Here is a 12,500-nt window from a genome sequence, read left to right as displayed (position 1 = left end):
CCCAACACTGCATAGCTTCCAAGTTCAGACGAGATTGGGCATGTCCAGTGTGGTTTGGCTGTAGGTGCTCAAAAACATTAACTTTAGACCTCTTTTACTTCTTAACTCAAGTAAATTCAATGATAAGTTGAACAATGAAATGTAAAATGTAATAGAAAAGAATGTTATGGCAGTATAAAATTACCTACAGCTCCTGGTATTCCCAGGTGGTCTCCCATCCAAGTACTAACCAGGCCCAACACTGCATAGCTTCCAAGATCGGACGAGATTGGGCATGTCCAGTGTGGTTTGGCTGTAGGTGCTCAAAAACATTAACTTTAGACCTCTATTACTTCTTAACTCAAGTAAATTCATTGATAAGTTGAAAACATTAAATGTAAAATGTAATAGAAATGAATGTTATGGCAGTATAAAATTACCTACTGCACCTGGTTTTCCCAGGTGATCTCCCATCCAAGTTCTGACCAGGCCCAACACTGCATAGCTACCAAGATCAGACGAGATTGGGCATGTCCAGTGTGGATTGGCTGTAGGTGATCAAAAGCATTAAATTTAGACCTCTATTTCTTCTTAACTCAAGTAAATTCAATGATAAGTTGAAAAATGAAATGTAAAATGTAATAGAAAAGAATGTTATGGCAGTATAAAATTACCTACAGCTCCTGGTATTCCCAGGTGGTCTCCCATCCAAGTACTAACCAGGCCCAACACTGCATAGCTTCCAAGATCAAACGAGATTGGGCATGTCCAGTGTGGCTTGGCTGTAGGTGCTCAAAAACATTAAATTTAGACCTCTATTACTTCTTAACTCAAGTAAATTCATTGATAAGTTGAAAAAATTAAATGTAAAATGTAATAGAAAAGAAATTTATGGCTGCATAAAATTACCTACAGCACCTGGTATTCCCAGGTGGTCTCCCATCCAAGTACTAACCAGGCCCAACACTGCATAGCTTCCAAGTTAAAACGAGATTGGGCATGTCCAGTGTGGTTTGGCTGTAGGTGCTCAAAAATATTAAATTTAGACATCTATTACTTCTTAACTCATGTAAATTCATTGATAAGTTGAAAAAATTAAATGTAAAATGTAATAGAAAAGAATGTTTTGGCTGTATAAAATTACCTACAGCACCTGGTATTCCCAGGTGGTCTCCATCCAAGTACTAACCAGGCCCAACACTGCATAGCTTCCAAGATCAAACAAGATTGGGCATGTCCAGTGTGGTTTGGCTGTAGGTGCTCAAAAACATTAACTTTAGACCTCTTTTACTTCTTAACTCAAGTAAATTCAATGATAAGTTGAAAAAATAAATGTAAAATGTAATAGAAAAGAATGTTTTGGCTGTATAAAATTTCCTACAGCAACTGGTATTCCCAGGTGGTCTCCCATCCAAGTACAAACCAGGCCCAACACAGCAAAGCTTCCAAGATCAGACGAGATTGGGCATGTCCAGTGTGGTTTGACTGTAGGTGCTCAATAACATTAACTTTAGACCTCTTTTACTTCTTAACTCAAGTAAATTCATTGATAAGTTGAAAAAATGTAATGTAAAATGTAATAGAAAAGAATGTTATGGCTATATAAAATTACCTACAGCACCTGGTATTCCCAGGTGGTCTCCCGTCCAAGTACTAACCAAGCCCAACACTGCATAGCTTCCAAGATCAGACAAGATTGGGCATGTCCAGTGTGGTTTGGTTGTAGGTGCTCAGAAACATTAACTTTAGACATCTTTTACTTCTTAACTCAAGTAAATTCATTGATAAGTTGCAAAAATTAAATGTAAAATGTAATAGAAAAAAATATTATGGCAGTATATAATCACCTACAGCACCTGGTATTCCCAGGTGGTCTCCCATCCAAGTACTAACCAGGCGCAACACTGCATAGCTTCCAAGATCAAACGAGATTGGGCATGTCCAGTGTGGTTTGGCTGTAGGTGCTCAAAAGCATTAAATTTAGACCTCTATTACTTCTTAACTCAAGTAAATTCATTGATAAGTTGAAAAAATTAAATGTAAGATGTAATAGAAAAGACTGTTGTGGCAGTATAAAAATACCTACAGCACCTGGGATTCTTAGGTGGTCTCCCATACAAGTACTAACCAGGCCCAACACTGCATAGCTTCCAAGATCAGACGAGATTGGGCATGTCCAGTGTGGTTTGGCTGAAGGAGCTCAAACACATTAACTTTAGACCTCTTTTACTTCTTTACTCAAGTAAATTCATTGATAAGTTGAAAAAATTAAATGTAAAATGTAATAGAAAAGAAAGTTATGGCTGTATAAAATTACCTACTGCACCTGGTTTTCCCAGGTGGTGTCCCATCCAAGTACTGACCAGGCCCAACACTGCATAGCTACCAAGATCAGACGAGACTGGGCATGTCCAGTGTGGATTGGCTGTAGGTGCTCAAAAGCATTAAATTTAGACCTCTATTTCTTCTTAACTCAAGGAAATTCATTGATAAGTTGAAAAAATTAAATGTAAAATGTAATAGAAAAGAATGTTATGGCAGTATAAAATAAACTACAGCACCTGGTATTCCCAGGTGGTCTCCCATCCAAGTACTAACCAGGCCCAACACTGCATAGTTCCAAGATCAGACAAGATTGGGCATGTCCAGTGTGGTTTGGATGTAGGTGCTCAGAAACATTAACTTTAGACCTCTTTTACTTCTTAACTCAAGTAAATTCATTGATAAGTTGAAAAAATTAAATGTAAAATGTAATAGAAAAAAATATTATGGCAGTATAAAATTACCTACAGCACCTGGTATTCCCAGGTGGTTTCCCATTCAAGTACTAACCAGGCCCAACACTACATAGCTTCCAAGATCAGACGAGATTGGGCATGTCCAGTGTGGTTTGGCTGTAGGCACTAAAAAACATTAACTTTAGACCTCTTTTACTTCTTAACTCAAGTAAATTCATTGATAAGTTGAAAAAATGTAATGTAAAATGTAATAGAAAAGAATGTTATGGCTATATAAAATTACCTACAGCACCTGGTATTCCCAGGTGGTCTCCCGTCCAAGTACTAACCAGGCCCAACACTGCAAAGCCTCCAAGATCAGACGAGATTGGGCATGTCCAGTGTGGTTTAGCTGTAGGTGCTCAAAATCATTAACTTTAGACCTCTTTTACTTCTTAACTCAAGTAAATTCATTGATAAGTTGAAAAAATTAAATGTAAAATGTAATAGAAAAGACTGTTATGGCAGTATAAAAATACCTACAGCACCTGGAATTCTTAGGTGGTCTCCCATCCAAGTACTAACCAGGCCCAACACTGCATAGCTTCCAAGATCAGACGAGATTGGGCATGTCCAGTGTGGTTTGGCTGAAGGAGCTCAAAAACATTAACTTTAGACCTCTTTTACTTCTTTACTCAAGTAAATTCACTGATAAGTTGAAAAAATTAAATGTAAAATGTAATAGAAAAGAATGTTATGGCAGCATAAAATTACATACAGCACCTGGTATTCCCAGGTGGTCTCCCATCCAAGTACTAACCAGGCCCAACACTGCATAGCTTCCAAGATCGGACGAGATTGGGCATGTCCAGTGTGGTTTGGCTGTAGGTGCTCAAAAACATTAACTTTAGACCTCTATTACTTCTTAACTCAAGTAAATTCATTGATAAGTTGAAAACATTAAATGTAAAATGTAATAGAAATGAATGTTATGGCAGTATAAAATTACCTACTGCACCTGGTTTTCCCAGGTGATCTCCCATCCAAGTTCTGACCAGGCCCGACACTGCATAGCTACCAAGATCAGACGAGATTGGGCATGTCCAGTGTGGATTGGCTGTAGGTGATCAAAAGCATTAAATTTAGACCTCTATTTCTTCTTAACTCAAGGAAATTCATTGATAAGTTGAAAAAATTAAATGTAAAATGTAATAGAAAAGAATGTTATGGCAGTATAAAATTACCTACAGCACCTGGTATTCCCAGGTGGTCTCCCATCCAAGTACCAACCAGGCCCAACACTAGATAGCTTCCAAGATCAGACGAGATTGGGCATGTCCAGTGTGGTTTGGCTGTAGGTGCTCAAAAACATTAACTTTAGACCTATTTTACTTCTTAACTCAAGTAAATTCATTGATAAGTTGAAAAAATTAAATGTAAAATGTAATAGAAAAGAATGTTATGGCAGTATAAAATTACCTACAGCACCTGGTATTCCGAGGTGGTCTCCCATCCAAGTACTAACCAGGCCCAACACTGCATGGCTTCCAAGTTCAGACGAGATTGGGCATGTCCAGTGTGGTTTTGCTGTAGGTGCTCAAAAACATTAACTTTAGACCTCTTTTACTTCTTAACTCAAGTAAATTCAATGATAAGTTGAAAAATGAAATGTAAAATGTAATAGAAAAAAGAATGTTATGGCAGTATAAAATTACCTACAGCTCCTGGTATTCCCAGGTGGTCTCCCATCCAAGTACTAACCAGGCCCAACACTGCATAGCTTCCAAGATCAGACGAGATTGGGCATGTCCAGTGTGGCTTGGCTGTAGGTGCTCAAAAACATTAACTTTTGACCTCTATTACTTCTTAACTCAAGTAAATTCATTGATAAGTTGAAAAAATTAAATGTAAAATGTAATAGAAAAGAATGTTATGGCTGTATAAAATTACCTACAGCACCTGGTATTCCCAGTTGGTCTCCCATCCAAGTACTAACCAGGCCCAACACTGCATAGCTTCCAAGATCAGACAAGATTGGGCATGTCCAGTGTGGTTTGGCTGTAGGTGCTCAAAAACATTAACTTTAGACCTCTTTTACTTCTTAACTCAAGTAAATTCATTGATAAGTAGAAAAAATTAAATGTAAAATGTAATAGAAAAGAAAGTTTTGGCTGTCTAAAATTACATACCGCACCTGGTATTTCCAGGTGGTCTCCCATCCCAGTACCAACCAGGCCCAACACTGCATAGCTTACAAGATCAGACAAGATTGGGCATGTCCAGTGTGGTTTTGCTGTAGGTGCTCAAAAGCATTAAATTTAGACCTCTATTACTTCTTAACTCAAGTAAATTCATTGATAAGTTGAAAAAATTAAATGTAAAATGTAATAGAAAAGAATGTTATGGCAGTATAAATTTACCTACAGCACCTGGTATTCCCAGGTGGTCTCCCATCCAAGAAACAACCAGGCCCAATACAGCATAGCTTGCAAGATAAGACGAGATTGGGCATGTCATCTGTGGTTTGACTGTAAGTGCTCAAAAACATTAACTTTAGACCTCTTTTACTTCTTAACTCAAGTAAATTCATTGATAAGTTGAAAAAATTAAATGTAAAATGTAATAGAAAAGAATGTTATGGCAGTATAAAATTACCTACAGCACCTGGTATTCCCAGGTGGTCTCCCATCCAAGTACTAACCAGGCACAACACTGCATAGCTTCCAAGTTCAGACGAGATTGGGCATGTCCAGTTTGGTTTGGCTGTAAGTACTCAAAAACATTAACTTTAGACCTCTTTTACTTCTTAACTCAAGTAAATTCAATGATAATTTGAAAAATGAAATGTAAAATGTAATAGAAAAGAATGTTATGGCAGTATAAAATTACCTACAGCTCCTGGTATTCCCAGGTGGTCTCCCATCCAAGAACTAACCAGGCCCAACACTGCATAGCTTCCAAGATCAGATGAGATTGGGAATGTCCAGTGTGGTTTGGCTGTAGGTGCTCAAACACATTAACTTTAGACCTCTATTACTTCTTAACTCAAGTAAATTCATTGATAAGTTGAAAAAATTAAATGTAAAATGTAATAGAAAAGAATGTTATGGCTGTATAAAATTACCTACAGCACCTGGTATTCCCAGATGGTCTCGCATCCAAGTACTAACCAGGCCCAACACTGCATAGCTTCCAAGATCAGATGAGATTGGGCATGTCCAGTGTGGTTTGGCTGTAAGTGCTCAAAAACATTAACTTTAGACCTCTTTTACTTCTTAACTCAAGGAAATTCATTGATAAGTAGAAAAAATTAAATGTAAAATGTAATAGAAAAGAATGTTTTGGCTGTCTAAAATTACATACAGCACCTGGTATTCCAAGGTAGTCTCCCATGCAAGTACAAACCAGGCCCAACACTGCATAGCTTCCAAGATCAGACGAGATTGGGCATGTCCAGTGCGGTTTGACTGTAGGTGCTCAAAAGCATTAAATTTAGACCTCTATTACTTCTTAACTCAAGTAAATTCATTGATAAGTTGAAAAAATTAAATGTAAAATGTAATAGAAAAGAATGTTATGGCTGCATAAAATTACCTACAGCACCTGGTATTCCCAGGTGGTCTCCCATCCAAGTACTAACCAGGCCCAACACTGCATAGCTTCCAAGTTAAAACGAGATTGGGCATGTCCAGTGTGGTTTGGCTGTAGGTGCTCAAAAATATTAACTTTAGACATCTATTACTTCTTAACTCATGTAAATTCATTGATAAGTTGAAAAAATTAAATGTAAAATGTAATAGAAAAGAATGTTTTGGCTGTATAAAATTACCTACAGCACCTGGTATTCCCAGGTGGTCTCCCATCCAAGTACTAACCAGGCCCAACACTGCATAGCTTCCAAGATCAAACAAGATTGGGCATGTCCAGTGTGGTTTGGCTGTAGGTGCTCAAAAACATTAACTTTAGACCTCTTTTACTTCTTAACTCAAGTAAATTCAATGATAAGTTGAAAAAATTAAATGTAAAATGTAATAGAAAAGAATGTTTTGGCTTTATAAAATTTCCTACAGCAACTGGTATTCCCAGGTGGTCTCCCATCCAAGTACAAACCAGGCCCAACACAGCAAAGCTTACAAGATCAGACGAGATTGGGCATGTCCAGTGTGGTATGGCTGTAGGTGCTCAAAATCATTAAATTTAGACCTCTATTACTTCTTAACTCAAGTAAATTCATTGATAAGTTGAAAAAATTAAATGTAAAATGTAATAGAAAAGAATGTTATGGCAGTATAAAATTACCTACAGCACCTGGTATTCCCAGGGGGTCTCCCATCCAAGTACTAACCAGTCCCAACACTGCATAGCTTCCAAGATCAGATGAGATTGGGCATGTCCAGTGTGGTTTGACTGTAGGTGCTCAATAACATTAACTTTAGACCTCTTTTACTTCTTAACTCAAGTAAATTCATTGATAAGTTGAAAAAATGTAATGTAAAATGTAATAGAAAAGAATGTTATGGCAGTATATAATTACCTACAGCACCTGGTATTCCCAGGTGGTCTCCCGTCCAAGTACTAACCAGGCCCAACACTGCAAAGCCTCCAAGATCAGACGAGATTGGGCATGTCCAGTGTGGTTTAGCTGTAGGTGCTCAAAAGCATTAACTTTAGACCTCTTTTACTTCTTAACTCAAGTAAATTCATTGATAAGTTGAAAAAATTAAATGTAAAATGTAATAGAAAAGACTGTTATGGCAGTATAAAAATACCTACAGCACCTGGGATTCTTAGGTGGTCTCCCATCCAAGTAATAACCAGGCCCAACACTGCATAGCTTCCAAGATCAGACGAGATTGGGCACGTCCAGTGTGGTTTGGCTGAAGGAGCTCAAAAACATTAACTTTAGACCTCTTTTACTTCTTTACTCAAGTAAATTCATTGATAAGTTGAAAAAATTAAATGTAAAATGTAATAGAAAAGAATGTTATGGCTGCATAAAATTACCTACAGCACCTGGTTTTCCCAGGTGGTCTCCCATCCAAGTACTAACCAGGCCCAACACTGCATAGCTTCCAAGATCTGACGAGATTGGGCATGTCCAGTGTGGTTTGGCTGTAGGTGCTCAAAAACATTAACTTTAGACCTCTATTACTTCTTAACTCAAGTAAATTCATTGATAAGTTAAAAAAATTAAATGTAAAATGTAATAGAAAAGAATGTTATGGCAGTATAAAATTACCTACAGCACCTGGTAATCCCAGGTGGTCTCCCATCCAAGTACTAACCAGGCTCAACACTGCATAGCTTCCAAGATCAGATGAGATTGGGCATGTCCAGTGTGGTTTGGCTGTAGGTGCTCAAAAACATTAACTTTAGACCTCTTTTACTTCTTAACTCAAGAAAATTCATTGATAAGTTAAAAAAATTAAATGTAAAATGTAATAGAAAAGAATGTTATGGCAGTATAAAATTACCTACAGCACCTGGTAATCCGAGGTGGTCTCCCATCCAAGTACTAACCAGGCCCAACACTGCATAGCTTCCAAGTTCAGACGAGATTGGGCATGTCCAGTGTGGTTTGGCTGTAGGTGCTCAAAAACATTAACTTTAGACCTCTTTTACTTCTTAACTCAAGTAAATTCAATGATAAGTTGAAAAATGAAATGTAAAATGTAATAGAAAAGATAGTTATGGCAGTATAAAATTACCTACAGCTCCTGGTATTCCCAGGTGGTCTCCCATCCAAGTACTAACCAGGACCAACACTGCATAGCTTCCAAGATCAGACGAGATTGGGCATGTCCAGTGTGGTTTGGCTGTAGGTGCACAAAAACATTAACTTTAGACCTCTTTTACTTCTTAACTCATGTAAATTCATTGATAAGTAGAAAAAATGAAATGTAAAATGTAATAGAAAAGAATGTTATGGCTGCATAAAATTACCTACAGCACCTGGTATTCCCAGGTGGTCTCCCATCCAAGTACTAACCAGGTCCAACACTACATAGCTTCCAAGATCGGACGAGATTGGGCACGTCCAGTGTGGTTTGGCTGTAGGTGCTCAAAAACATTAACTTTAGACCTCTATTACTTCTTAACTCATGTAAATTCATTGATAAGTTGAAAAAATTAAATGTAAAATGTAATAGAAATGAATGTTATGGCAGTATAAAATTACCTACTGCACCTGGTTTTCCCAGGTGATCTCCCATCCAAGTTCTGACCAGGCCCAACACTGCATAGCTACCAAGATCAGACGAGATTGGGCATGTCCAGTGTGGATTGGCTGTAGGTGATCAAAAGCATTAAATTTAGACCTCTATTTCTTCTTAACTCAAGGAAATTCATTGATAAGTTGAAAAAATTAAACGTAAAATGTAATAGAAAAGAATGTTATGGCAGTATAAAATTACCTACAGCACCTGGTATTCCCAGGTGGTCTCCCATCCAAGTACCAACCAGGCTCAACACTAGATAGCTTCCAAGATCAGACGAGATTGGGCATGTCCAGTGTGGTTTGGCTGTAGGTGCTCAAAAACATTAACTTTAGACCTCTTTTACTTCTTAACTCAAGTAAATTCATTGATAAGTTGAAAAAATTAAATGTAAAATGTAATAGAAAAGAATGTTATGGCAGTATAAAATTACCTACAGCGCCTGGTATTCCGAGGTGGTCTCCCATCCAAGTACTAACCAGACCCAACACTGCATAGCTTCCAAGTTCAGATGAGATTGGGCATGTCCAGTGTGGTTTGGCTGTAAGTGCTCAAAAACATTAACTTTAGACCTCTTTTACTTCTTAACTCAAGTAAATTCAATGATAAGTTGAAAAATGAAATGTAAAATGTAATAGAAAAGAATGTTATGGCAGTATAAAATTACCTACAGCTCCTGGTATTCCCAGGTGGTCTCCCATCCAAGTACTAACCAGGCCCAACACTGCATAGCTTCCAAGATCAAACAAGATTGGGCATGTCCAGTGTGGTTTGGCTGTAGGTGCTCAAAAACATTAACTTTAGACCTCTTTTACTTCTTAACTCAAGTAAATTCAATGATAAGTTGAAAAAATTAAATGTAAAATGTAATAGAAAAGAATGTTTTGGCTGTATAAAATTTCCTACAGCAACTGGTATTCCCAGGTGGTCTCCCATCCAAGTACAAACCAGGCCCAACACAGCAAAGCTTACAAGATCAGACGAGATTGGGCATGTCCAGTGTGGTTTGGCTGTAGGTGCTCAAAATCATTAAATTTAGACCTCTATTACTTCTTAACTCAAGTAAATTCATTGATAAGTTGAAAAAATTAAATGTAAAATGTAATAGAAAAGAATGTTATGGCAGTATAAAATTACCTACAGCACCTGGTATTCCCAGGGGGTCTCCCATCCAAGTACTAACCAGGCCCAACACTGCATAGCTTCCAAGATCAGACGAGATTGGGCATGTCCAGTGTGGTTTGACTGTAGGTGCTCAATAATATTAACTTTAGACCTCTTTTACTTCTTAACTCAAGTAAGTTCATTGATAAGTTGAAAAAATGTAATGTAAAATGTAATAGAAAAGAATGTTATGGCTATATAAAATTACCTACAGCACCTGGTATTCCCAGGTGGTCTCCCGTCCAAGTACTAACCAAGCCCAACACTGCATAGCTTCCAAGATCAGACAAGATTGGGCATGTCCAGTGTGGTTTGGTTGTAGGTGCTCAGAAACATTAACTTTAGACCTCTTTTACTTCTTAACTCAAGTAAATTCATTGATAAGTTGAAAAAATTAAATGTAAAATGTAATAGAAAAATATATTATGGCAGTATAAAATTACCTACAGCACCTGGTATTCCCAGGTTGTCTCCCATTCAAGTACTAACCAGGCCCAACACTACATAGCTTCCAAGATCAGACGAGATTGGGCATGTCCAGTGTGGTTTGGCTGTAGGCACTAAAAAACATTAACTTTAGACCTCTTTTACTTCTTAACTCAAGTAAATTCATTGATAAGTTGAAAAAATGTAATGTAAAATGTAATAGAAAAGAATGTTATGGCAGTATATAATTACCTACAGCACCTGGTATTCCCAGGTGGTCTCCCGTCCAAGTACTAACCAGGCCCAACACTGCAAAGCCTCCAAGATCAGACGAGATTGGGCATGTCCAGTGTGGTTTAGCTGTAGGTGCTCAAAAGCATTAACTTTAGACCTCTTTTACTTCTTAACTCAAGTAAATTCATTGATAAGTTGAAAAAATTAAATGTAAAATGTAATAGAAAAGACTGTTATGGCAGTATAAAAATACCTACAGCACCTGGGATTCTTAGGTGGTCTCCCATCCAAGTAATAACCAGGCCCAACACTGCATAGCTTCCAAGATCAGACGAGATTGGGCACGTCCAGTGTGGTTTGGCTGAAGGAGCTCAAAAACATTAACTTTAGACCTCTTTTACTTCTTTACTCAAGTAAATTCATTGATAAGTTGAAAAAATTAAATGTAAAATGTAATAGAAAAGAATGTTATGGCTGCATAAAATTACCTACAGCACCTGGTTTTCCCAGGTGGTCTCCCATCCAAGTACTAACCAGGCCCAACACTGCATAGCTTCCAAGATCTGACGAGATTGGGCATGTCCAGTGTGGTTTGGCTGTAGGTGCTCAAAAACATTAACTTTAGACCTCTATTACTTCTTAACTCAAGTAAATTCATTGATAAGTTAAAAAAATTAAATGTAAAATGTAATAGAAAAGAATGTTATGGCAGTATAAAATTACCTACAGCACCTGGTAATCCCAGGTGGTCTCCCATCCAAGTACTAACCAGGCTCAACACTGCATAGCTTCCAAGATCAGATGAGATTGGGCATGTCCAGTGTGGTTTGGCTGTAGGTGCTCAAAAACATTAACTTTAGACCTCTTTTACTTCTTAACTCAAGAAAATTCATTGATAAGTTAAAAAAATTAAATGTAAAATGTAATAGAAAAGAATGTTATGGCAGTATAAAATTACCTACAGCACCTGGTAATCCGAGGTGGTCTCCCATCCAAGTACTAACCAGGCCCAACACTGCATAGCTTCCAAGTTCAGACGAGATTGGGCATGTCCAGTGTGGTTTGGCTGTAGGTGCTCAAAAACATTAACTTTAGACCTCTTTTACTTCTTAACTCAAGTAAATTCAATGATAAGTTGAAAAATGAAATGTAAAATGTAATAGAAAAGATAGTTATGGCAGTATAAAATTACCTACAGCTCCTGGTATTCCCAGGTGGTCTCCCATCCAAGTACTAACCAGGACCAACACTGCATAGCTTCCAAGATCAGACGAGATTGGGCATGTCCAGTGTGGTTTGGCTGTAGGTGCACAAAAACATTAACTTTAGACCTCTTTTACTTCTTAACTCATGTAAATTCATTGATAAGTAGAAAAAATGAAATGTAAAATGTAATAGAAAAGAATGTTATGGCTGCATAAAATTACCTACAGCACCTGGTATTCCCAGGTGGTCTCCCATCCAAGTACTAACCAGGTCCAACACTACATAGCTTCCAAGATCGGACGAGATTGGGCACGTCCAGTGTGGTTTGGCTGTAGGTGCTCAAAAACATTAACTTTAGACCTCTATTACTTCTTAACTCATGTAAATTCATTGATAAGTTGAAAAAATTAAATGTAAAATGTAATAGAAATGAATGTTATGGCAGTATAAAATTACCTACTGCACCTGGTTTTCCCAGGTGATCTCCCATCCAAGTTCTGACCAGGCCCAACACTGCATAGCTACCAAGATCAGACGAGATTGGGCATGTCCAGTGTGG

The 12,500-nt window shown here is 37.6% G+C and overlaps 4 non-coding genes and 48 pseudogenes across 4 annotated transcripts; all 52 read right to left on the bottom strand.

The window, feature by feature from the left end:
* LOC148432904 (5S ribosomal RNA) overlaps positions 1-66 on the bottom strand; it is a 119-nt pseudogene extending 53 nt beyond the window's left edge.
* A 115-nt stretch (positions 67-181) lies between these two features.
* Positions 182-300, bottom strand: LOC148432903 (5S ribosomal RNA). The gene has a single exon (XR_015877018.1). It is a non-coding gene; the product is annotated as a 5S ribosomal RNA (ribosomal RNA).
* Positions 301-416: 116 nt separating this feature from the next.
* On the bottom strand, positions 417-535 carry LOC148432902 (5S ribosomal RNA; annotated as a pseudogene).
* A 115-nt stretch (positions 536-650) lies between these two features.
* On the bottom strand, positions 651-769 carry LOC148432901 (5S ribosomal RNA; annotated as a pseudogene).
* A 116-nt stretch (positions 770-885) lies between these two features.
* LOC148432900 (5S ribosomal RNA) lies at positions 886-1,004 on the bottom strand (annotated as a pseudogene).
* Positions 1,005-1,120: 116 nt separating this feature from the next.
* LOC148432899 (5S ribosomal RNA) lies at positions 1,121-1,238 on the bottom strand (annotated as a pseudogene).
* Positions 1,239-1,353: 115 nt separating this feature from the next.
* Positions 1,354-1,472, bottom strand: LOC148432898 (5S ribosomal RNA; annotated as a pseudogene).
* Positions 1,473-1,588: 116 nt separating this feature from the next.
* On the bottom strand, positions 1,589-1,707 carry LOC148432897 (5S ribosomal RNA; annotated as a pseudogene).
* Positions 1,708-1,823: 116 nt separating this feature from the next.
* LOC148432896 (5S ribosomal RNA) lies at positions 1,824-1,942 on the bottom strand (annotated as a pseudogene).
* Positions 1,943-2,058: 116 nt separating this feature from the next.
* LOC148432895 (5S ribosomal RNA) lies at positions 2,059-2,177 on the bottom strand (annotated as a pseudogene).
* Positions 2,178-2,293: 116 nt separating this feature from the next.
* Positions 2,294-2,412, bottom strand: LOC148432894 (5S ribosomal RNA; annotated as a pseudogene).
* Positions 2,413-2,528: 116 nt separating this feature from the next.
* On the bottom strand, positions 2,529-2,646 carry LOC148432893 (5S ribosomal RNA; annotated as a pseudogene).
* Positions 2,647-2,762: 116 nt separating this feature from the next.
* On the bottom strand, positions 2,763-2,881 carry LOC148432892 (5S ribosomal RNA; annotated as a pseudogene).
* Positions 2,882-2,997: 116 nt separating this feature from the next.
* LOC148432891 (5S ribosomal RNA) lies at positions 2,998-3,116 on the bottom strand (annotated as a pseudogene).
* A 116-nt stretch (positions 3,117-3,232) lies between these two features.
* On the bottom strand, positions 3,233-3,351 carry LOC148432890 (5S ribosomal RNA; annotated as a pseudogene).
* Positions 3,352-3,467: 116 nt separating this feature from the next.
* Positions 3,468-3,586, bottom strand: LOC148432889 (5S ribosomal RNA; annotated as a pseudogene).
* Positions 3,587-3,702: 116 nt separating this feature from the next.
* LOC148432888 (5S ribosomal RNA) lies at positions 3,703-3,821 on the bottom strand (annotated as a pseudogene).
* Positions 3,822-3,937: 116 nt separating this feature from the next.
* On the bottom strand, positions 3,938-4,056 carry LOC148432887 (5S ribosomal RNA; annotated as a pseudogene).
* A 116-nt stretch (positions 4,057-4,172) lies between these two features.
* Positions 4,173-4,291, bottom strand: LOC148432886 (5S ribosomal RNA; annotated as a pseudogene).
* Positions 4,292-4,408: 117 nt separating this feature from the next.
* Positions 4,409-4,527, bottom strand: LOC148432885 (5S ribosomal RNA; annotated as a pseudogene).
* A 116-nt stretch (positions 4,528-4,643) lies between these two features.
* Positions 4,644-4,762, bottom strand: LOC148432884 (5S ribosomal RNA; annotated as a pseudogene).
* Positions 4,763-5,348: 586 nt separating this feature from the next.
* Positions 5,349-5,467, bottom strand: LOC148432883 (5S ribosomal RNA; annotated as a pseudogene).
* Positions 5,468-5,582: 115 nt separating this feature from the next.
* On the bottom strand, positions 5,583-5,701 carry LOC148432882 (5S ribosomal RNA; annotated as a pseudogene).
* A 116-nt stretch (positions 5,702-5,817) lies between these two features.
* LOC148432881 (5S ribosomal RNA) lies at positions 5,818-5,936 on the bottom strand (annotated as a pseudogene).
* Positions 5,937-6,052: 116 nt separating this feature from the next.
* Positions 6,053-6,171, bottom strand: LOC148432880 (5S ribosomal RNA; annotated as a pseudogene).
* A 116-nt stretch (positions 6,172-6,287) lies between these two features.
* LOC148432879 (5S ribosomal RNA) lies at positions 6,288-6,406 on the bottom strand (annotated as a pseudogene).
* Positions 6,407-6,522: 116 nt separating this feature from the next.
* On the bottom strand, positions 6,523-6,641 carry LOC148432878 (5S ribosomal RNA; annotated as a pseudogene).
* Positions 6,642-6,757: 116 nt separating this feature from the next.
* Positions 6,758-6,876, bottom strand: LOC148432877 (5S ribosomal RNA; annotated as a pseudogene).
* A 116-nt stretch (positions 6,877-6,992) lies between these two features.
* On the bottom strand, positions 6,993-7,111 carry LOC148432876 (5S ribosomal RNA; annotated as a pseudogene).
* A 116-nt stretch (positions 7,112-7,227) lies between these two features.
* Positions 7,228-7,346, bottom strand: LOC148432875 (5S ribosomal RNA; annotated as a pseudogene).
* A 116-nt stretch (positions 7,347-7,462) lies between these two features.
* Positions 7,463-7,581, bottom strand: LOC148432874 (5S ribosomal RNA; annotated as a pseudogene).
* A 116-nt stretch (positions 7,582-7,697) lies between these two features.
* On the bottom strand, positions 7,698-7,816 carry LOC148432873 (5S ribosomal RNA). Its single transcript, XR_015876964.1, has one exon. It is a non-coding gene; the product is annotated as a 5S ribosomal RNA (ribosomal RNA).
* Positions 7,817-7,932: 116 nt separating this feature from the next.
* On the bottom strand, positions 7,933-8,051 carry LOC148432872 (5S ribosomal RNA; annotated as a pseudogene).
* A 116-nt stretch (positions 8,052-8,167) lies between these two features.
* On the bottom strand, positions 8,168-8,286 carry LOC148432871 (5S ribosomal RNA; annotated as a pseudogene).
* Positions 8,287-8,401: 115 nt separating this feature from the next.
* LOC148432870 (5S ribosomal RNA) lies at positions 8,402-8,520 on the bottom strand (annotated as a pseudogene).
* Positions 8,521-8,636: 116 nt separating this feature from the next.
* LOC148432869 (5S ribosomal RNA) lies at positions 8,637-8,755 on the bottom strand (annotated as a pseudogene).
* Positions 8,756-8,871: 116 nt separating this feature from the next.
* Positions 8,872-8,990, bottom strand: LOC148432868 (5S ribosomal RNA; annotated as a pseudogene).
* Positions 8,991-9,106: 116 nt separating this feature from the next.
* LOC148432867 (5S ribosomal RNA) lies at positions 9,107-9,225 on the bottom strand (annotated as a pseudogene).
* A 116-nt stretch (positions 9,226-9,341) lies between these two features.
* Positions 9,342-9,460, bottom strand: LOC148432866 (5S ribosomal RNA; annotated as a pseudogene).
* A 115-nt stretch (positions 9,461-9,575) lies between these two features.
* On the bottom strand, positions 9,576-9,694 carry LOC148432865 (5S ribosomal RNA; annotated as a pseudogene).
* Positions 9,695-9,810: 116 nt separating this feature from the next.
* Positions 9,811-9,929, bottom strand: LOC148432864 (5S ribosomal RNA; annotated as a pseudogene).
* A 116-nt stretch (positions 9,930-10,045) lies between these two features.
* On the bottom strand, positions 10,046-10,164 carry LOC148432863 (5S ribosomal RNA). Its single transcript, XR_015877030.1, has one exon. It is a non-coding gene; the product is annotated as a 5S ribosomal RNA (ribosomal RNA).
* Positions 10,165-10,280: 116 nt separating this feature from the next.
* LOC148432862 (5S ribosomal RNA) lies at positions 10,281-10,399 on the bottom strand (annotated as a pseudogene).
* A 116-nt stretch (positions 10,400-10,515) lies between these two features.
* LOC148432861 (5S ribosomal RNA) lies at positions 10,516-10,634 on the bottom strand (annotated as a pseudogene).
* Positions 10,635-10,750: 116 nt separating this feature from the next.
* LOC148432860 (5S ribosomal RNA) lies at positions 10,751-10,869 on the bottom strand (annotated as a pseudogene).
* Positions 10,870-10,985: 116 nt separating this feature from the next.
* On the bottom strand, positions 10,986-11,104 carry LOC148432859 (5S ribosomal RNA; annotated as a pseudogene).
* A 116-nt stretch (positions 11,105-11,220) lies between these two features.
* On the bottom strand, positions 11,221-11,339 carry LOC148432858 (5S ribosomal RNA). Its single transcript, XR_015876962.1, has one exon. It is a non-coding gene; the product is annotated as a 5S ribosomal RNA (ribosomal RNA).
* A 116-nt stretch (positions 11,340-11,455) lies between these two features.
* LOC148432857 (5S ribosomal RNA) lies at positions 11,456-11,574 on the bottom strand (annotated as a pseudogene).
* Positions 11,575-11,690: 116 nt separating this feature from the next.
* Positions 11,691-11,809, bottom strand: LOC148432856 (5S ribosomal RNA; annotated as a pseudogene).
* A 115-nt stretch (positions 11,810-11,924) lies between these two features.
* LOC148432855 (5S ribosomal RNA) lies at positions 11,925-12,043 on the bottom strand (annotated as a pseudogene).
* Positions 12,044-12,159: 116 nt separating this feature from the next.
* On the bottom strand, positions 12,160-12,278 carry LOC148432854 (5S ribosomal RNA; annotated as a pseudogene).
* Positions 12,279-12,394: 116 nt separating this feature from the next.
* LOC148432853 (5S ribosomal RNA) overlaps positions 12,395-12,500 on the bottom strand; it is a 119-nt pseudogene continuing 13 nt past the window's right edge.

Source organism: Taudactylus pleione, unplaced genomic scaffold, assembly GCF_031769625.1.
Source record: "Taudactylus pleione unplaced genomic scaffold, aTauple2 ptg002179l, whole genome shotgun sequence".
Classification (NCBI taxonomy): Eukaryota; Metazoa; Chordata; class Amphibia; order Anura; family Myobatrachidae; genus Taudactylus; species Taudactylus pleione.
Note: the sequence above shows the minus strand (reverse complement) of the source record. Positions and strands in the feature narration are given on the sequence as shown.